Consider the following 23,091-nt stretch of genomic DNA (forward strand, 5'->3'; position numbering starts at 1 on the left):
TGAGGTATACTGATGTAGGGGAGGTTGTCCTTCTGTTGTCCTCTTAATTTACTTTAAGCTGGATCATGTCCTGTCGGGTGTGCCTCACATAGCTAGGAAGTTTAAAGGAGGGCTAGAGAGATGGTTCAGCAGTTAAGAGCACTTGTTCTTATAGTGCACCCAAATTCAATTCCCAGCACTCACATTAGCTCCTCACAACTACCTGTAACTCCAACTTCAGGGGATCTGATGCCTTTGGCCTCCTGAACCATTGGTACTCATGGTACACTGGCCACTCAACCACCTGCCCACACACAAACATACACACGTGCACATAATTAACATAAAAATTTTAAAAAGAGGTTTACAGGAAAGACATGGTGTACAGGGATATGGTACACCTAGGAGCAGAACCAGGATTTCCCTAGACACAATGGCAAATCACCATTCTCCTGCATGTGAACTTGCTACCCCACAGGCATGTGTATGCTTACATCCCACACAAATGTGGCATATGCATATGTACACACACACACACACACACACACACACACACACACACACACACACACCTCTTCCTCTCAGTGCTCTAAGCAAAGTCAGAATCCTGTTGCAGAGAGCTGCTGTCGTGAGAGCTCCAGGAGGAAACCAGTGTCCTGCCAGGTAGGTGTAGACTTTGTACCCTGGCAGGCTCTGTCCTTTTAGCACACGCTGTCTCCTTCCTTGGCCTAGAGGCAGAAAGATAGCTCTCTCTAGAAACTTGGTAAGCCACTTAAAGGTAGAAGTGCTTTTGCAGTTAAAGGTCTCTGTGTAGTCATTCTAAACAGTTTCTAAACAGTGCTTTGTACAGCAGCAAATTTGTCAGAACAGTTTGCACCATGCACTCTCTTTCTTTCTCTTTCTGTGTCTCTGTCTCTCTTTCTCTCTCTTTCTTCCTCCCTCCTTCCCTCCCTCCCTCCCTCCCTCTGTGTATGCACATGCACGCCTGTAGGTGGGGGGGCATTCTTTGATGATGGTGAGTAGAAAGAGCATAGGCTTCACACCCATACCAACCTGGGTCCTTATCCAGCCTAGCCACCTGACAGCTGTGCAGTCTGGGCCCAGGGTCCTTACTCGGCACCTCCTGGATAGACAGTAGCTGTCAAAATAATGAGTATTGCTTCTTTAAGAATAAAGATCTGACCTCCCAATACAATTAGTGAAAATTACAGCACAGCATTAGGTGGCCTGAGTTAATATCATTGCTTTGTGACCATTCTGTCTGAGAATGGACTAATTAGTGCAACTTGAAGATCTAAATCTGCTCAACACATCTGTGTGGTGTGTTACCTGCCAGGCCCCATGCCAGGTCTGGGAGGTCAGACAGAAGTGACTGAGGATTCTTGTAAAGCACCTGGATTTCAGAGAGATCAATAGCTATAGATGAATTAGTATAATAACAATTAGGATAATTATAAAAGATACTCAAGTGCTATAGGAGTGCAGATGGGAGATACAATTCTGTTCAGATGGAGAGAAAATAAAAAATAATGTCATGCATCTTAATTGCAGTCATAGAAACCAGCTTGGTCCATCTTGAATACAAAAGGAATAGATTAGAAGGGTACAGGGCCTCACCAGTGGGTGTAAGGCTATGGGGCCACACTTGGAAAGTGAGCATCTCACCCTGGCAGTTGGGTCTCATGCTGCCTCTGCTGCTGCTGTTATGACCATTGGCTCCATCAAGTCACTCTCCATCAGTCCCTCCATCCTGCTCATTTTCAGGTTATAGTTTTGTGGGATGGTGACTATCTGGGCCACGTCTGGTGTTTCCTCCTGACCACTCCATGGCAGAGGACATGCACAGATCTGGTCCCCTTCTCAAATAGAGCATTTCTTTCTCTTAAAATGCCAGCATGCAGTTTACTAGAGTATGGAAGAAAGCTTGATTGGGTCCTGGACAATTGAAAAAATAGCAGAAAATAGCAGAGCATTTGAACAGAGCCCTGAAAAGTCTCTAGGCAGCAGGCAGGAAGATGTAGGAAAAAGGTATTTGAGGCAAAGAACAGAAGGAACAGAAAGCAAGGACCATGAAAACTCTGGTATCCGTGGGCAGCAAGAACTCTGGTGTGCAAAGGACAGTATTTTATAGCTGACCAAGGCTTGGTCAAAGTGATACTCAATTTCTGGTGAATATTCTTACAGAAAAAGAGCCCAGGCATGGAATCTAGGTGGATCCACTGTGATCCAGTTTCTAATTAGCTTCTGGGTCCCTAGTGGGATAGCTTTCCTAATGGCTAAGAAGATGATGCCCCATGTTCCCTCTGCAGAGGAAGCTCCATGTTCATCAGCTGTCTGAGCCCAGGCTGTGGACAGTGCTGTCCACATATCGCCTGATTTCCTTGGGAGATAGGAGACAGCTACCCTCCTTTGTCATCTTTATGAGCTGAGGGTGGCTAGGGCCAGGTGATTTTTCTGTGGTCAGCTGCAGATTGCTTCTCTGACTCTCTTAATCTCAGAGCACTCTAAAGACCCTTCCTAACTTAGTAACTTCCAAGACCCCAGGTCTAAGTTACACTGAGTGTGGGGCAGGGCTTACTTTGGAGGTCTGGGTCTAGAGCAGTGGTTCTCAATCTATGAGTTTCAACCCCTCTGGAGGTCAAATAACCCTTGCACAGGGGTTGAATATCAGATATCCTGCATATCAGATATTTATATACAATTCATAACAGTAGCAGAATTACAGTTATGAAGTAGCCATGAAATTAATTTTATGATGTGTGTGTTGGGGGGTGTTACCGCCACATGAGAAACTGTATTAAAGGGTCACTGCAGTAGGAAGATTGAGAACCACTGACTTAGAGAAATCCATGGCTGGCTATGAACATCCTTCTGATCAGGAGCCGGACCTCTCTCTCAGCTCTTGTTCTCTGTAACGAGCTGTGATTGTCACACTGTTACATTAAGCAACTTTTCTGAACCCATACTCCTTAGAGCTGCAAAGTGAAGCAGCAGGGCCCTGAGTTGAATACTGCATCCATTTCCTCCCTCCCCAGCCACCTTTCCAGCCTGCAGATTCGAGTCCACCCATGAGCTCTGCTCTGCCTGACTCTGGCTTGTTTCAAGTGGCACATTGTACAATGCACTCAGAGACAGGCCCTGCCTCCCTCACAGGCAGGGATTTTATTCTCCATCATTACTTTTTAAAAGGTGTTCAGCTAGAAAATTGCATATTATTTCCTCTGTAAAGGCTTCTCCTTGCTGCCTTTGTGCAGCTACAGCTGTCATAACCACAGTTGATATTTTGTGTGCCTGTACATGCAAGTGCCTGGCGTGGAGAGAGATAATCAGGCTGTCCTCTTGGGCAGCTGCCTTCCAGTTTGGCTTTTATGAACTGGATTTAAAAAATAAATAAGTCAGATCATATCACTCTGTTGCTCTCGCCTCACAGAAGTCAGCATGAACCTTTCCACCACAGCCTGCTGGCCCCACACCTCTGAGCATCGGCCTGGTTTTCATGCATTTGCTTTCTCCTCTTCTCAGTCATATGCCATTGTATTTGTTATAGTCTTGCTTCTATCCCTTGGATGTGCCAGTGCTTGTTTCCACTCAGAGGCCTCTGCATTTTCTGCTAGGCTATCCCTACCTAGATTTCTTCTTATCCACTGTTTGTCTTCTGCCACCCCTTGTTTTTCTCAGTTTGGCATGGTGCTTAGCTCCGGGAGCAGTCGGGACCACAGGCGTTCAGTAAGCTGTCCCAGCTCCGGGAGCAGTCGGGACCACAGGCTTTCAGTAAGCTGTCCCAGCTCTGAGAGCAGCTGGACACCACAGACATTCAGTGCATTTCTGTTCCAGACTGACAGAGCAACAAAAGCGTAGAGTAGCAGCAGGACTTGGCTGTCAGGAGAGAGGGTTTTGCAGGTAGGTGCAGATAGGTTCCTGCAGACAAGGTCTCTGCTGCTTTGTTCTGCTGATCCTTCTTTGCTCTAAGAACTACACTCTGAGGACACGGGTATGTGAAGGCAATACATCAAAGATGAAGGTGGGAAGCACTGTGGTCATGGCAGGAACAGGCTGGGTGGAGTGCCAGCAGTCCCACACCCAGGAGAAATGGCTAGCATTTGCGGCTTTTCACAGTGTGAGAGGTCCTGTGTGGCTGTCATTCTGTGCAAACCTGGGCTTTCTCCTAGCCTGTGGCAAATGGGTTTGTACCAAAGGAGTGCTGTGCTTGTTTCCAACTATGTAGTTTCCCTTCCTGAGACTTAATGAGACTGTAGAGTGATAAGTGGCTTCTGACCATAGTCTTGCTTGAAAAATTATACCAGGTGGACCTTTTTCAGAAGATGGAACCAATTACATAACGGTTTAGCCATGCAGTCTTGCTGACCGTGAGGGCCTTGAGTGAGTTAAACACCTTTTCAGTTGCCTTTACAATGGAATTAGCAATAGTTAACCACTGACTGGCCTCTGTGAATTAAAGGAGTGTGTGAATATTTGTAAACTGTTAATCAGTGACCACTACTACTTTGTTCCCAGTTTAGAGGCTCTCTAGCCACTGTTTCTTTTATTACCACAATGATACTTATTGCCCCAACCAATACTGAAGTGTCATTAAGAGAAAGAAGGTGCCAGTAGGGGTACACACTGCATAGAATGTGTCAGACACAGCTGTCTCTGGAGCTTTCTGTTATCTTCTTCCAGTGGTTTTCTTTTTTGCTTCCATGGGCCACATGGAAGATACCATGTTCTGGCTGTAGTCCCTCATAGCTGAAGCCTCCTTTCTTCTGTCTTCAACATGGACAGTGCATGCCCAGTCTGGGTAGAAGTGGAGATGTACCTTTAGCATGGCAGCCCATGAATGGAGTTTTTGGAAGGACACAGCATGAGAAGACACAGTCTCCAAATGAAACCTATTTTCATGTCACATTCTCTGATAATAAAAGGAAATGCGGGCTGTGATAGCTCAGCAGATGGTCTTGTAATAGAATGTTTTCTCAAAGTTTTCTGTAAGGCATCAGTGAATCTCAGGAATGCACGAGGAGTAATGAGGAACAAAAGACATGGCTTTGTGTGTCCCTCTCAGCAGAACCTATATGAATTGACTCCTTCCTGGCTCAGGTACGTGGTTTTGGAAGATGAGAGATGTGATTCTAGAAAAGTGGCCTGTCCTGTTGCTTTATGGACTCTGGGCAACTGACACTTGACCAGTGTTGTCAAGCAACAAGCTTCTTCTTGGCCCCTGCCTGTTCCATTGGGGTTCGCTTTGGCCAGGACATCTGATAATCCATGAAAGAGGCTCTGCAGCTCTGTAGCCCTTTCCTGAACAGTGCTGACCCACAGAATGGGCTCACTGCCCCATATGGAGTGGAAAGGCAAGAAGGAAAGGAGGACCAGATCCAGAGAAAGCAAGCCCAGGACCCTGGCACTAGAGCATAAATGTACCAGTCTCCCACAACAGCACTGCAAGGAATTGAAGGGGCTTGGAGCAAAGCAGTACCCCATTCAGTGCTCATGACAAGTCACTGAGCCCTCTCCCTCACTACTCATGTCTTCCCCACATCAGCTTCTCAGCAGTGCTGTATTCCTTCTGTCCTCTCACCACACACTGGCTGGACAGTGTAGGAACCTCACTGGTAGGGAAGATACTGTCAGGGAAGCAGGCAGACAGAGCCACATTCCTTCTTTGTAGCTTATCTCTGAGCAGACACAAGAACACACGCCGTGATGTCAGTTCTGGCAGTAATTTGGCGGTTATGCAGGTTCTTGAGCCAGCTTTGTGACTGCGGTGATGATGTGAGGGCCACTTAGGAGAGGAAGGCTGCCTGTGGCATCCATCATTACAGTATAGGCAGGTGGACCTTCCCACATCAGGCTGGAAACCCAGGGCCTTGTTGTGTTCTGCATCCCGGGACAACAGCAGAGGTGGTGGCTGCTGCTTTAGTGGTGGCTGCTGATCCCTCTTCCTCCCTTTCTTTGTCTTCCTCTTCTTCCTCTTGTCTTCCTCTTCTTTGTTCTTCTTGCTTCTTGCCAGTTTCTTCTTCTGTATCTCCGGCTGACTTAGAACTCACCCTGGAGTTCAACTGAAACCTATGGCGACCCTTTTGACACTGCTTCTGTTATGAAGATGTGCTACCGTGCCTTACAGATTGGGCCTTACTCCTTATTCTCTTGGAGTACTGGTCTCTTGACTGCTGGCTTTTCTTGGGTGTTTTATGGACTATATTCCAATATGATCCATTTCCTTGGTGACCCACTATTGCTAATGATGTTTTTGAAACAGAGTTGCACAGCTAAGACCAGTCTTGAACTCATGGTCATCCTGCTTCAGGATCCCAAATGCTGGGATTACAGCTATGCACCACCAGGCCTAGCTATTTTAACATCTTTATTGAAATGTAATTTATATCCCATGAGATCATCCAGATAAAGTACTCTATTCCATGCTTATTAGTGTATTTGTTGAAGTATACTAGCCATTACCACATTGAAGCTTAGAGCAATTATCATTCCCAGAAAAAGATTCTTTTGACCCTAGAAGTCATGTCACATTCCAGTTGCTGACAAGTACTCTCCTGCTTCCTACCTCTGTGTTTGCCTGGCAGGAACACCCCCCACACCTGAGCATGATCATGTAGTATGTGATCATTTATATCTGCTCCCACTTCCTCTCTTACTCTCTCACCTTTGAGAGTTTTGTGCCATGTGTTTTACATATTTACTATTCCTCCTTGACCTGTCCCCATTCCTGCTCGCCCACCCAACTTTGTATTCTTTTTTCTTTTTCACACATCAAGTCCAGTTTATGCTGCCCATATATTCTTGGTTATATGGACTTCCACTGAAGAGTGGTTGACTTACCAGTGTCTACATACTTAAAGAAAACTGATTCTTTCTTCCCAATAGCTATTAGTTGCCAGTAGCTCCTCGTTCAGAGTGAGACTTCATACCCAACTTCCCCTCCATTTTCCATTCTGGGATTTGGCCTGCCTTGAGCTTGCACAGGTCTTGTACATGTTGTCACAACTGCTGTGAGTTCATATATGCAGCTGTCCTGCTGTGTCTGGAAGACACTGTTTCTCACAGTTGTCTACTACCTCTGGCTTTTATAGTCTTTGTGCTCCCTCCTATGTGGTGATCCCTGAGAACTGGAAAGAAGGAATGTGATATAGATGTCCCATTTGATGATGAGCCTCCAACAATCTCTCATTCTCTGAACCTTGCCAAGTATGGATCCATGTTAATTGCCATCTATGGGTATTACAATAAATCATAGGAGTCGGTTTACTACTCTGTCCATTTAGCAGAATAATAGTAGTAGGCTCTCCTATAGGGCCTGTGACCTGTCTAACCACAGGTTCTTGGCCTGATAATGGTGCCCACATAAGGGTTTCATCTTGCAGAGTGGGACTCAAAAACAATTAGAAAGTGGTTGATTATTCCCATGATGTTTGTGCCACTACTGCACCAGTGGGTGTGTCTTGCCAGGCCAGTCATTATTGTTGCTCATAGGGTTCATAGGTGGGTAGGGTTGTGATTACTTTTTTTCTCTGGTAGCATGTTGTATGAATAGCACCTTCCAGTACTGTGAAAGGTAGTCAGTAGGTATGAAGCTTCCAGGTCAGTACCCACTTTATATCTCCATGTTCTGTGACTCAAGTGTGTGGTCGCAAGTGTGGACTCAGCAGAAGGATCTTGCTGCCAAGAAACCAATGCTATTGGTATAGTTTGGGGTTCTATGGGCCCTCGCTGGTCAACAACTCCTGATGGGATAACCCATTCCTGGCACTGAGATTTTTATTTGTTAACCCATGGCTTGTTTCTTACTGTGTAGTTTTCAAGGCTCATTTGTGTTGCTGTGTGTATCAGGACTTTCTTTCTCTAGCCAAATTGTATCCCATTATATAGAAGCTCTGCATTTGAAATCCATTAATTAGTAGATGGCATTGGGTGGCTGGGTATAGGGAAAGAGAAGGGGATTGCTTCTGAAGGTGTAATTATTATATGCAAACTGTATATTGATGCTTAAAGTGCAGGAATGTGTTTTAAATGCCCGTGGCAGTTCTACAGGAGATACCTGGAGGGAGGTAGTCAGAAAGTAAAGGTAGATACAGTACAGGCACTGACACTACTTCCACAGCCACCTTTGTGCTGGTGCCTTAGTGGAGATGATCTCAGATCATCTCAAAATTCTATTTGTCTTTGAGATTTGGCTTTTTACGTTGAAAGCCGGTTAACCATTGCAGTGGTGAATAGGCATGTCTTTTTTCCTGATTGAATATTTAATAATAACACTTTTATTATCATGAAGACAATTCTTGGCTGACATTTAACTTGAAAGCAGTACATTGAATCAGATACTATGTTGGTGCTTTATATGCACACTCTTAATTAACCTCACTGCAGCCTCATGAGACAGAGCTGCTGTCAGTCTGCTTGGTGCAGAAATTAAGAAACTGAGGCTTAGAGAAGCTGGCCATGGACACTCAAGCAGAAGACAGATTCAGGTCAGGTTTTTCTGACTGCAAAGCCTGCTCTCTGGAGCCCTGTGGTACATTAGTGAATACTCTGACAGTTGTAAAGAAGAGACTTTAGGGACTGTAATCTAGATGCCTCATCATTTACTTTCTGCTTGAATCCTGGAGATTGTGAGCAACATACACTTTTGGACCTATCTCAAAACCTCCTGGTTCAGGGGCTACCCTTTATCAAAAGCCTAGGTAACTCAAGTGCACATAAGTGTTTGAGACACACTGTTGAAATCCATGTTATGCATGGCATCCAACTTGAGGGTCAGTGGTTTTCTTTTATCTAAACACAGTTCAAGATAGGCTGACTGCTTGAAGTTGGTTGCCTAGGAGTCAAGATTCTGTCTTCATAGCCCTACATCTGTGCCACCTGCACCAAATTACTTAATCCAAGTCTTACTTAATTCATATATTCAATGAGGAATTTGTTTAAATATTAATTTTTACTAAATAAACATGTTTAAAGCTGTGAATTTACCTCTTAGATTCATTTGCTTGGCTGTGCACTTTCTTTTTGGGAGGGAGCACATTTTGAGTCAGGGTTTCTCTGTGTAACAGCCTTAGCTGTCCTGGAACTCATTTTGTAAAACTAGCTGACTTTTAACTCACAGAGATCCACCTGCCTCTGTCTGCTGAGTACTGGGATTAAAGGCATGTGCCACTATACCTGGCTTGGCTGTGCAGTTTTAAATATAACATTTTTATCCCTTTTACAAAATTTCAGAGTTTTGTTTGATGAATAATTATGCATATTTATGGAGAACAATGGTAATTTGATTCATGTATATAATGTCCAGTAATTGAAATTTCTATTATATGCTTTTAGTTCCCAAAACTTACTCAGAGGGCCTGGAGAAAAAGAAAGGAAAGCCTAGCCGGCAAGGCAGTGACTGAGGCATATGCCTGTGGCTACAAAGCTCAGACAAGCAGCTTTTTCATGAATTTGTGCCCCAAAAAGTGTGATTCTAATTAGTGTAAACAATAAAAACCAGGAGTCAGATATTGAGGATGAAAGTTGAAAAATTAGAGAAGCTGAGCAGCAGCAACTAGAGACTTCTTACCTCTATGAATCCTCATACTGAAAGGGCCTGAGATCCTGTTTCCACCCACCTTATATTCCTGTCTCCACCTCCAGAGTGCTGGGTTTATAGGTGTGAACCTCTCAAGTGCTGGGATTAAAGGTGTGTGGCAGCGGCTGCCACTGCCACCACCTGGCCTCTGTGGTTAACTAGTGGCTGACTCTGCCCTCTGATCTCCAGGCAAGCTTTATTTGTTAGAATACAAACAAAATATCATTCAGCAGTTATTTAGTAGGGTGCATTACTAAAACTGACTTTTAGCTGTCCTTTTCACTACATTGAGCGGTTATTTTGTGTTGTACCTAAAGGAGTGGTGAGTTTTCACAGCTGTCAGATCAACTAAGGAAAGAAAGTGTTCAGCTAGGGGACTTGGGGTGGGGCATCTAGAAATGTATCTGTTCATCAGTCTTACTGGTTTTTTAATCAAACATCCTAAACCCTCCCTCATTTATCTTCTTTTCTCTTGGGGGAAAGTGTGTCACCAAGCCAGTGTTACATGCTTTCCATGTGTCTTCAAAATGATCACATTTTGGTAAACTGTGCTGGTTGATTTTTTTTTTCCAGAGAAAACATTTATTCTTTTTATTTCACATGAAGAAACAAAGATGGCTTTCCTCTTAAAAACTTTCCCAATTGAGCTTTTGCTGTTTGGAGGGGTAAGAAAAGGGAGGGAATGGAGAGGTAGTCCAGTTGACTGAATCTCTATTGTGGACTTCTAGCTGGCCTTAATCATTGGATCAGAATACAAATATTCAAAAGGCACACACATACATATACATGTGCACAAAATTATATGCACACATGTAAGCAGCCGTACACATACAGCCCTACTCTTCTGACAAGCTAAAGGCTAGCTTACTGCTCTGCTCTTCATTCTCCACAGCAGGACCTGAGAAAGGCTTCTTGCCTCCTGACCAATCCTGCAGGTTGACCCAAGAAAAACCTCCATCCTCACTTAGTCAGCTCCACTTTGTCCCCTTGGTGTCACCTACCCTCTCTCTAGATATGTGTGGCTAAAGTTTTACTGAACCTTTCTGGTAAATGTCAGAAAAAATCTGCTTCTCACCCAAGAATGCAAAACATTTATAAAAATATTAAAAAACCATTTTGTACTAGAAGATGCAGAAAAGAAATTCTGGAGATGGGAGAGAAGTATAAGGCTGGTAGTTAGGGATTTATTCTAGACAGCACACATTTTCCACCCTCCAAAACATGATTAACCAAAGTGATAACATTTGGGAGAAATAATGTGTTCTGAATTTTCTTTTTCTTTCTTTTTCCTCTTCTAAAAAAAAAATCTCTTTATTATACCCAAATCTTCAGTTTAGCTTTCTTCCCCCCAAATAGCTATGTTTCCCCATTTTTCTTTTATGAAAAATAGATTTTTCATACAATATGTTTATTATGATTTCTTTTCCCAGATCCTTATCAGCTCCCCTCCCAACTACATCCACACCCTTTCCTCTCTCTTGTTAGAAAACAAATAGGCATCTGAAAAATAATAAAATTAGTAGATAAAACACAAACTAACCAACCAGAGTAGGACAAAACAACCAAACAAGAAAAAGAGCCAAAGAAAAAGCACAAGAAACACATACAGATGCAGAGATACACACCTCTCTCTCTCTCTCTCTCTCTCTCTCTCTCTCTCTCTCTCTCTCTCTCTCTGTGTGTGTGTGTGTGTGTGTGTGTGTGTGTGTGTGTGTGAGAGAGAGAGAGAGAGAGAGAGAGAGAGAGAGAGAGAGAGAGAGAGAGAGAGAGATCCTATAAAAACAGAATTCTGGAAATCATAAGGTATATGCAAAGGGCCTACAAGGTAATAAATAAATGAATGAATGAATGAATGAATGAATGAACAAACAAACAAACAAATAAATAAATAAATAAGCAAGCCCTGACAACACATGAGACAAAGAACTTCCAAAAATGACATTGATCATTTTGTGTTGGCTGTTTACTGCTGTGCATGGGGCCTGCCTTTAAGAGTCGTTTGTAGCTGGGCTTTGGTGGCGCATGCCTTTAATCCTAGCACTCGGGAGACAGAGCCAGTGGAATCTCTGTAAGTTTGAGGCCAGCCTGGTCTACAGAGTGAGATCCAGGAAAGGCGCAAAGCTACACAGAGAAACCCTGTCTCAGAAAACCAAAAAAAAAAAAAGAGTCGTTTGTATACCCAGTGAGACTCACTTGAAGAAAACTAATTTTTCATTTGCAAGCAGTTATCAAATGGGGATGGCTTCTGAGTTAGGGATGGGGCTTGTGTCCACTTCACCTCTCAGTGCTAGGGACTGCATCTGCCCCAGATCAATGTAGGCCTTGTAGATGCTACAGTCTCTGAGTTCATATGGTTTTGGTCCTGCTGTGCTTAGAAGGTCTTGTTTCCTTGGTGTCCTCCATCTCCTTTGGCTCTTTCTGTCTTTTCACCTTCTCTTCCATAGGGTTTCCTGAGTAGAACTTTGGTGGAGACATCCCATTTTGGATGGAGTGTTTCAAGGATTCTCACTGTCTGCACATAGTCCTGTTGTGGGTTTCTGTATTTGTTCCCATCTTCTGCAGGAGGAAGCTTCTCTATTGATGGCTGAGCAAGGCACTGATCTATGAGTGTAGCAGAATGTTGTTGGGAGTCATTTTGTTGCTAATTCCTTAGCAGAAATGTAGTATTTTGTTTTTCCTAGGGCCCTGGTCTCCCTAGTCTCAGTTTCTGGACCACCCAAGCAGTGTCAGGGATGGGTTCCATATCATGTGAGTAGGCCTTAAATCCAGTCAGATATGGGTTGGTTATTCCCTCAAGCATTGTGTCACTATTACACTAGCACATACTGCAGGTAGGTCATCATTATAGATCTAAGAGTTTGCACCTGGGTTGGTGTTTACCTTCTCCTTTGGTAAAATACCGTGTACCTTTCAGTACTATGATCACTAGTCAGTATGGGCGAAGGCTTTAGTAGGCATCAGCTCCACTTCTCTATGGTCAAGTTGTGTAGGTGTCTTCAGCAATAGGGCCTTACCATTAGTTTGTGGAGAACAACCAGTAGCTTTGACAATAACCTGGGTTGTTTGGGGTTTCCCATGTAGCCCCTTTGGCCAATGACTCGATTAGATGCAACCTGTTCTCAGAACTGGAGGCTTCATTTGGTGAGTAGAGATGTCCATTTGGGGGCTCTGTCCCCACCATTACTTAGCGATTCCATTTAGATCTCCTTCATACATGTTTATATTTTAGAAAGCCTCTACTGTATTATGTTTCCATATCAAAAAGTACTTAGTTTTGGGTACCCTTCCTCTTATCCCCTCTTCCCTCTCCTCCCAATTGATTCTCCTGTTTCAGTCCTACCCCACCCCATCTGTGGTGGTTTGAAAGAAATGGTCCTCAAAGGGAGTGGCAGTATTAGGAGGTATGGCTTTGTTGCAGTGAATGTGGCTTTGTTGGAGCAGGTGTGTCACTGTGGAGGTAGGCTTTGCAGTCTCATATATGCTCAAGCCACACCCAGTGTCTCAGTCCACTTCCTGTTGCCTTCTGACCAAGATGTAGCCAACATCATGCCTGTCTGATGAATTTTGCCATGATAATAATAGACAAAATATCTGAAATGTAAGCCACTCCAATTAAATGTTTTTCTTCATGAGAGTTGCTATGGTCATGGTATTTCTTCACAGAAATAAAGACCCTAACTAAGACACCATCCATCCATAACTGTTCATTCTGTTTCCCCTCCCTAGGGAGATCCATCCTTTTGCTCTAATCTCTTTCTCTATACCTACCCTGTGTGGTCATATGGATTGTAGCCTGTTTACTGAACAAAAACTTAACAGCTAACATCTCATATAACTGAACATGTACCATATTTGTCACATCTGGGCTCATGGTCCCTTTGCTAAGCAAAGTAAGTCCCCAGTTGATTTACACACACACACACATACACACACACACACACACACACACACACACACACACACCACTACAGTAACCTTGCACTCCTGCTACAAGGCCCAGGTCATGGAGTGTTATCTTGTATTTCATTTTTAATCTGAGTAGTACTGATTTGCCAACGAATTGTTGTTTGGGATTTTCCCCATACTTTTCTTGGATGTTTGGTCTGGAAATGTCTTTTCTTGACATGTTCTTGTCTAGTTTCATAGCAAAATTACAGTGGCTTCTCAAAGGCTAGTAGACATTTCTTCTCTGCTAAAAGAACTTGCCTAGTCCTGGCAGTTCTCCCTTAAGAACCTAGTACAGATGGTCAGTGGGAAACCTTTCAGATGAACTTGATTTTTTAGAATTCCAGGAAAATGGCTTGTTTTAGAAGATCAGGTGCACAGTGTTTATATTTCTGTCAGTATTTTAACCACATTGTGTTATTTGTGAGTTTGTCAGTAAGCTTCCTCGATTTGGTTTTTCACACATCTAGAGGTATCCACCCTTTTCTCTTAGGGACTCAGATGTTTTCCTGCTGCCTCTGCCTCCCAGGAACTCTGCTCCATGTGAATATTGAGCACTGAGCACCCACTGGTGCAGATGTCCTGTAGTGTGAGGCAGACTGTCAGTCCAGTCGTGTGACGCTGCTTATACCTGCCTGTCCTTCTTGAGAAGTCCACTTGTTCCATCAGCATTTCCAGAGTAGAGTATTCAAGCCTCCAACTGTGGTTGCAGAATTATTTGTGTTCTACATTTGCCTGTTAGCTTTGCTTTGTGTACTTAGTTTATTAAATATATGTACATTTAGGGTTGTTATTTCCTGGGAATACTGATCTGCTTTATTGGGAACTGCTTTCCTTGCATCTGGTAACATTTTCAATCCCAGGCTTTCTTGTCTGATGTTAATACAGCCACACTGGCTCTCCTCCACTAGAGAGGTGTTCAGTGTACTTTCCTTTATCTTTTTAAGAACCTTTTTATTTATATCCAGAGCATGTCATTAGGACTTTGCTTTTTCATTAGGGAGTAAAATAATGTGGCCCCTTAAGATCTTTAGAACCTATGACTATATCCCTTATGCAAAAGGGACTCTTCAGGTGTGATCAAATTAAGGACATCATGAGATACAGAGGTTGTCCTTTATTGTCCAGATGGCCTCAGGGTAACCGAAGGATCCTTTGAAGAAAAGAAGGAAGAAAATAAAAATTGTAAGGAAGGATGAGGTCACGCTCAAGGTACAGTCAGGAACCAAGAGAAGAATACAGTCCCTAGACCCTAAAGTCCATTAGGAGCCAGAGACAGTAAGGAAAAAATTCTTCCAGAACACCACATCCCAGAGAACATCATGGATTTAGCCAGGTAGTCCCCACTGAAACATCACTAAACCTGTAGGATACACATCCTTCATGTGCTTTAGGCCACAATGGCCTGTTTATTTTATGGTTGTTGTCTTAGATTTCTTATAACAGCTCTCGAAAATGAGTATAAGAGTCCCATCCCTCTCTGAAAGAATCAATTTATTTGTAAATCTGTGACGTTTGTTGGTTTTTATTTGGTTACCATTTTAGGACTGCTATACAGATTGCATTCTGTCTGTTCTGTCTGTCTCTCTGTCTCTCTCAACTCTATGACTGTGTGCTTTCAAGAATATTCTGTTTCTTCAGGACTTATTAAATTTACAAAAACATTTGCTTGGAGTTTTTCTGAACATCTCAGATTTGTATTTGGAGATCACCTACCCTACTCTCAGCCTTGGTGTCTATGCTTACTTGCCTCTGAGCTCTGGAATGCTCTGTTCCACTGTGTTGATCACTTGTATATCTTTCTGGTTGATACTTTTTAAGTATTTTATTTCATTTTTATATATTTTTTAGTTTTTAGAAATTAGTCCTTTCATAATTTCATACAATGTATTTTGATATTATCCCTCCCCCAACTCCTCTCAGATTCACCTCTTACTCCGAACCTCCCAAACTTTGTCTCATTTTATTTTTAAAATCCATCAAGTTCAATTTGTGTTGCCCATATAGTCTAAGGTTTTAGCTATCCACTGGAGTGTGGTGAATCTACTAGGGTCCACATCCTTAAAGAAAACATACTGTTCCCCTCCTAGTTGCTAGCAGTTGCCAAAAGCTCCTTAGTTAGTAGGACTTTGTGTTACCCTCCATCCTCCATTCTGGGATTTGGCCTGCCTTGAGCTTGCACAGGTCTTGTACAACTGTGAGTTCATATATGCAGTTGTCCTGCTGTGTCTGGAAGACACTGTTTCTCACAGTTGTCTACTACCTCTGGCTTTTATAGTCTTTGTGCTCCCTCCTATGTGGTGATCCCTGAGAACTGGAAAGAAGGAATGTGATATAGATGTCCCATTTGATGATGAGCCTCCAACAATCTCTCATTCTCTGAACCTTGCCAAGTATGGATCCATGTTAATTGCCATCTACTGCAGAAAGGAGCTTCTCTGATGTGGGCTGAGAGGTGCACTAGTCTATGGGTATTACAATAAATCATAGGAGTTGGTTTACTACTCTGTCCATTTAGCAGAATAATAGTAGTAGGCTCTCCTATAGGGCCTGTGACCTGTCTAACCACAGGTTCTTGGCCTGATAATGGTGCCCACATAAGGGTTTCATCTTGCAGAGTGGGACTCAAAAACAATTAGAAAGTGGTTGATTATTCCCATGATGTTTGTGCCACTACTGCACCAGTGGGTGTGTCTTGCCAGGCCAGTCATTATTGTTGCTCATAGGGTTCATAGGTGGGTAGGGTTGTGATTACTTTTTTTCTCTGGTAGCATGTTGTATGAATAGCACCTTCCAGTACTGTGAAAGGTAGTCAGTAGGTATGAAGCTTCCAGGTCAGTACCCACTTTATATCTCCATGTTCTGTGACTCAAGTGTGTGGTCGCAAGTGTGGACTCAGCAGAAGGATCTTGCTGCCAAGAAACCAATGCTATTGGTATAGTTTGGGGTTCTATGGGCCCTCGCTGGTCAACAACTCCTGATGGGATAACCCATTCCTGGCACTGAGACTTTTATTTTGTTAGGCTTTGGTGTCTAGTGGGGGCATTCTCATCATATGAAAGCTGCATTTAAAGTACTTTTTCTAGTGTTTGGGTGTTTCGTCTGCATATGTGTATGTGCACCATGTAAATGCAATGCCCACAGAGACCAGAAGAGGGCATTGACTCCCTTGGAACTGGAGTTACCGATGGTTGTGACCAACCACTATATGGGTGGTGAGAATTGAACTAGGTCTTCTTGAAGAGCATCCTCTCAACTGCTGAGCTGTCTCTTCAGTCCCCATTTAAAGTCTTTTTATATCTGTATGTGTCTATATTTTACAAAGCTTTTACAGCAAGTTTCATATGGCTTTTTCAAAAGGTCTTTAGTGTTAGTTATCCCTGCCCTCATTCCTTCCTTTATCCTGCCTTCCCTCCCCACCCTACTTAATCTTTCCTGTTCTATTATTTACCTTTAACCTTTTCTATCACTGTCTTCTGTATCCTTTACTCTTAAGCCCCATTCCCCAATGGCCCATTACTAATTTCCTGACCTCCAAGGGTGTTCTTAATAGAAGATAATACCTAAAAATTAAAAGCTAACAAGCACAAATAAGAGAGAACATGTGCCATTTGTCTTTCTGGGACTGAGTTACATCACTCAGAATAATTTTTTTCTAGTTCTATTCACTTTGACATTCCATAATTTCATTTTTCTTCATAATAATCCATTGTGTAAATGTAACACATTTTCATTATCCATTCATTAGTTGTTGGACATCTAGGCTGTTTCTACTTCCTAGCTATTGTGTCTAGAGCAATTAGGACTAAGAATAAAATAGAAGAGACTGGAATAAAAGAGCTAGGGATACCCTGGGTCTGCACCCAATGCCAGAATATAGAATTTTAAAATATGTCCTTATGATCCTTTGAAGTTCCTCAATGACTGTTGTAATATCTCCATTTTACTATTCTGGATTCTCTCTCTTTTGGTTAATTTAGGTTTGTCAATATTGTTAATCTTTCAAACTCTTCATTAATTCTTTGTATTATTTATTTAATTTCTATTTTATTAATTTTGCCCTGAGTTTGATATTCTCTCTCTCTCTTGATTTCTCAAAATTTTTTATGTAGGCACTATCATGGGCTGTCTCTGTTCTGTGTGCCAGTAATCCCTGATTTTGTATCATGCCATCCGCTTGTCAGTGCAAGTAGTCACTAAGGCACTCTCTACCAACCTGTTTTCAGAGAAGCAGTGAAAACAGTGACAGAAAAGAGAGTTTACTTTTTCACATTTTTAAAACAATCTCCCTATGTAGTCCTAGCTAGCCTAGAACATACTATGTAGACCAAGCTCTGTGAGCTTGAAGCCAGCCTCTGCCTCCTGAGTGCAAATGATGGAATTAAAGGTGTGTGCCACCACACCTGGCCCTTTGTCACAATTTTGACCATTAACCCAATATAGGAACATTTGTATAAGAAAATAGAAGACTTTCAGTCAGAACAGTAAAGCTTTGGCCATTTTAACTGACCCTACTCCATCCCTCTCTCTTCAAAGCTCCATTAGAGTCTCAAAACCAACAGCTCCCAGGTAGCATGCCAGCTTGGAGGAGCAGAAAAAGACTATAGCTCTTGTCAGTGTTGTTCCTGCCTACTGTTTTGCTGGAAGATTCCACTTTAAAAGTTCATCTTCATCTGACCTGACTCAGTCTCTCATTGCAAACCTTCTTTTCACAGAGTGTTTGCCTAAAAGCAACCATAGATATTTGTTAGAAACATGGCTGCCTGCAAAGGCAAACAACCTGGTGCCAAGAAGTCTAGAAAGAAAAGCCAGGGCTTTGAAATTCTGCTGCAGGTTCCTAGAAAATTAGACCCAGTGTCAATGTGTGAGATCCCAGAGACCCACACTAGACACTTGGTAATCATGCTGGCAGAAGCTGAGGTCCAATCTCAAAGGACACAAGAAGGAAGCCACATGTGAGGAGTCCTCAGTGAGATTATCAGAGAATTTGTACTAATTGGAGGCCATTCTCATCACTGTAAACATTTTTGTCTCTTCATATACCTCTGCCTTTCCCTGCTAGATCCCTTACATGTCAGCATAGTGTACTGAGCTGTTGGCGATCTATTATTTTATCTCTTGGTGGTGGTAGTGCACTTGCTCTCGCCTGCTTTCGCTCTCTGTCACATATTTTTAGGGTTTTGATTGAATATTAAACCTTCTGTGTACAGAGTGATATACACTACAGTGTTTATTTCCGTCCAGTGAAGGGTTTGGTGTGTTTTGTATGACTGCTCATATAGGTGTCTGGATCTCTCAGAAGTATCATCTACTTGGCTTTTTTTTTTTTTTTAATCCAAAGTGATCCTCTTTTTCCCAAAAGGATGAAATTAATCAACTTAAATTTCATATTTATGTATTGCTAAATACAGTTTACAAAACTTAAGGGGCTTCCGTCAGTGAGGGGTGTTTGTACTGCTGGATGAGGGATCTGGCTCAGTGGGTGTGCCTCAGCCTCCAGGCTTCCCAGTGCTGCTTTCCAGGTATTTTCCAGTGAGCTGAAGACCTCACTGGAGAAGGAGCCTTGCATGTTCCCTTCTGGCTGCTGGAAGCAGGTGAGGGTCTGCAGGCCTCAGCCTCTAGCTGGCTGCTGATAGTGCCCCCTTCCTCGCTGTCCTCAGTTCATTATCGTGTAAGTGTCTCTCTAGGGAAGCTCTTAACACAGAAGCACATGGGCATGAGTAAGCAAGAGGGACAGGGAGCAGGGAAGCCAAACAGACTACTGGCTTGTAGACACAGATATCCGAAGTGACATCACACCGTGTTTGCCATACTCTGTTGACTAGCACTATCTCCAGGTCCAACCCATTCTTAGGGAAGGGGACCGACCACACAAGACCCAAGTGTGGAGGAGAGTTTGGGCCTCTTGGAGGCTTTCTATCACATATTTCCTGTGACAGCTTTATTTTTTCTTTAATTTTTTCAATGTTTTCTCTTTACTATATCTGCCCACCTTCTTCCAACCCTTGTCTCTCTCCTACCTCTATATCTTGCTCCCTATCTTCACGTTGCCCATGCCCACTGCTGCCCTCTTGCCTGCCTTCTATTCTTAGGGGTCCCTTCCCTTTGCCTCTGCCATTCTGTCCATGCTGTTCCTCTGTGGTAGCCATTATACCTGTGCTGGCCAGTTCCCAGCTTCCCCTTCGGACCTGTTTGCCATCCCTGCCTGCTGCCTCTGGTGGGTAACTGTACCATGTCCACTTTGCTTATTTCCTTTTACTGCCCTGTGCTTAGGGTTTATCTTATCACATTGCAGTTCTTATTTTGAAGACTTGAGTATTTATATGCTTTGAGGTTTGCTTATTTCATACTCATAATTTCTTTTTTATAAATGAGAAGTCACTCATTAGTCTTTGAGGCAACATAAACATGTATATTAAAATACTTTATCAGTAGGAGATTATAATACTCTGCATGTTTGATGAGGAACCATATTTTTTTTAAGTGATACTTTTGTTCTGTTTAGGAGAATAAAAGTTCTTGTCTTTAGGAATAGCACATTGACATCTACACAGATGAAGTTACTTGCTGGGACACTTGGGACAGGTGTTTGTGCATGCCTGTGTGTGATTGAGCATGTGTAGGTGCACACTCTTGTCTAAGTTCTTGGTTGTTGAAGCTTACTGATATCATCTGACCTTTTATTACATCATTTTGTCCTGTTTGAAGTTTTCACTATAAAAAACTTGTCATCCTTGTGATATTGTTTCATGACATTAATTTGATCTGGGGTGAATCTGTCTGGCTACTGGTTTTGCCAGTATGTTTCCTTACCTAAATGAGTCTAGATTCGCAGTGTGAGATTTGTCTGGCTGCTTTCTTTCCCTGCTCACCTTCAGTATGGCCTTTGCACACTGATGACATTTTTCTAATTGCCTGTACCTACCAGGTCAGGCCCAGATCTTCCTTCTGTCTTCATAGCTGTTATGATACACTGTAGAGATCCCAGAAAGCAGGTGCTGCTGGGCTTGTCCTGGTTTGGGTCTGGGGCCTCTCACTGTTTATATTGAGCAAACAGAAAACCATGTGCTAGAAGGGTCTATGGAAAATTGTAATGCCTCCTTTTTGCTTCAGGGTTCACTCTCAGCCCCAGATGTCCAGCTTGGTTCCTGCCCCTCCTCTGTAGGATAGGGTTTATTTTTATCCTTCAGGATTGGAAGGTCCTTAGCTGCCCTGGCCTGCTCCTGTCCCAGCCCAGCATGCCTGTGGCTCCCACTCCGCCTACTGCTTTGTGGGTCCCTTCTGTGTTGGCTCTTTAATCTTAGTTTTGAACCTGACTGTCTTTTCAGGCATGCGTTTTTTTTTTTTTTTTTTTTTCCTGCTTCTGTGTGTGTGGAGCAGCAGCGATGCATCAAAGTGTGAACTAACAGTATAGTCTTGATGGAAGGAGAACCTCTACTAATCCACTGAAGAGCCCCTCCAGTCCTGCTCAAAGCCTCCCTTCCACTGTGCACAACATCATAATGGTGATATTTGTCCTGTATATTTGAAGCAACATACTTGGTTTGATTTAGTATTTGTTTTCCCAGAAGACTTGGTTGGGAAATTTTTTTAGACAAAATAGCAGCCTGCTAGCTCACAGGTTTTTTGGTTAATAGTCTCCCCAGCACATCAGACTCTGAAACTGACTATCTATACATATATTTGCTTTTCCCACCAGGACTGAGTTCCATGAACACATGTGATACAGCCAAGGCCCCTTTTCAGAAATACTCATTCGTAACAGATACTTGGGAGCAGCCAAGGAATTACTGAGCCAGTTACTGGGACCATGGTGGCCACTCCAGTGTCACCTGGAGAGATGCCTGTTTCTAGGAAGCCTGCTGACTGTGAGCCTTGTAGTGGAGCTCCCATTATCTGATGCACTCTTCATTCACCAAGATCAAGTTTTGGGTGCCTGCAGTGGGCTCTCTTCCCTGCATTGCCTCCTGTCCATTATTGCTCATGGAGATTTTATTACCAGCCTCGTGATTGACTAGAGTAGGCACTATGGTAGGGACATCATGAGAAAGTGTACAAGCCACAGAGCTTCCTGTCAAGTGGGCTGTCCTTACGTTTCCCTCTCTGAATTCCCATTACATCCTTCCCTGATCCTGCTTTTGTCTTTCCCTGCTGATTTTGGTCAGCCCCAGTCTCTAGCTTAGGCAGTAAGTCTTATGGTGAGGCATCTCTGCCTGGAGCTTTACTTCTGCAGCTTTTTGCTGATGTGTGTCCTAGTGGCTGCTGGCTGAGTATTCTAGGAGCCTCTGCCCAGAGACAGAATCACAGTATGCCATTTGGAGGGTGGGTACATGCCTGGATGAGCCTCCTTGTCCTTCCTGCCCCAGTAGCCCCTAGGGAATGGCAGCTGAAGAGTCTCATGATAGCTTTGCCTTCAGATGTCATATTTCTGCTTGGCTGGAGCTACAGGTCAGAAAATGGCAGGTCCGAGCCCTGCAAGATATTCCCATACTGACTGCTTAATTGTATCAGATGCACTTCTCCTCTGATTGCACCAGAGATCATTCACAGTTGATTCTGGGCTGCTGAGAGGCCCCACACAGATTAGCTCTGCCTGTGTGCCTGGGACACAGCCTCATCATCTCATCATGGTGCTTTGAAAGATCCTGTGAGAAATCCCTGGCATTCAGTCCACTGCCTATGTTTAGCTTTGCTGGAGTATTGGCATTCCAGAGGCATTCCAGGAGCCTTCTTGAAGAGTCCTGTGAGAAATCCCTGCATGTAGTCCCTTGTCTGTGTTTAGCTTTGCTGGAGCATTGGCATTCCAGAACCTTCTTGGGATTTTTAGATTCTTCAGCCTCTGGGGAGACAAGTTGTTTCTTTGCTCCACTTGACAGTTAAGGAGAAATACACAAGGAAGGTAGTTTACCCAAGACTAGAGAGGCCACTGGCCAGAGCCAGTATCAGAATTCCACTCTCAGACATGCTGCTACCCAGCCCCTGGTCTCACATTGCCTGAGCTGTAGCCCTTTCCTTACGTCCTTTAGCACATGCATGCTCACACTGGTATGCAGGTAGCTCCCACTGCTGCTTAGTTTGCTGCTGCTCTGAAAGGCTCTAGACCAGCAGGAATACTATTGCCAAGGAGAGGTGCTTTCAGAATCTTTGCCTCTTTTCTTCCCTTGTATTTCTGAGGTATGCAGATTATCATAGGGTAGCTTAAAATAAAAAACTCAAGACTTGGAAATCTTGTGGATTCAGGTTCATGGTGGACCTCAGTCATCGATAAGCTTGTGCTCTTGGAGATGGTGAGAATAAGTACCACCAGGAGCTTGGGCACACAGCCCTCATATGGGTAGATAGCAATTAGGAGAGAGATTCCTCTTCTAGGTACTCCAGACTGTCCCAAGCTCTTGGGCCCCTGATGGCTGCATCTGTGTAGGGAAGACAGAGGCAGTGGAACTTGATACCTTGTACTGGAAAGCCCCTAAAAAGATGAAGATGGGTATTCCAGTAAGGGGCATGCCCTCCCAGCTGCTCCACTGCTGGGAACCTTTGTAGAGGCCTTCAAACAGTCTTGTAGGTGTAGGGAGCAGAGGACACTTCTGTTTCAG

The sequence above is a fragment of the Onychomys torridus genome, chromosome 3, assembly GCF_903995425.1.
Source record: "Onychomys torridus chromosome 3, mOncTor1.1, whole genome shotgun sequence".
Taxonomy (NCBI): domain Eukaryota; kingdom Metazoa; phylum Chordata; class Mammalia; order Rodentia; family Cricetidae; genus Onychomys; species Onychomys torridus.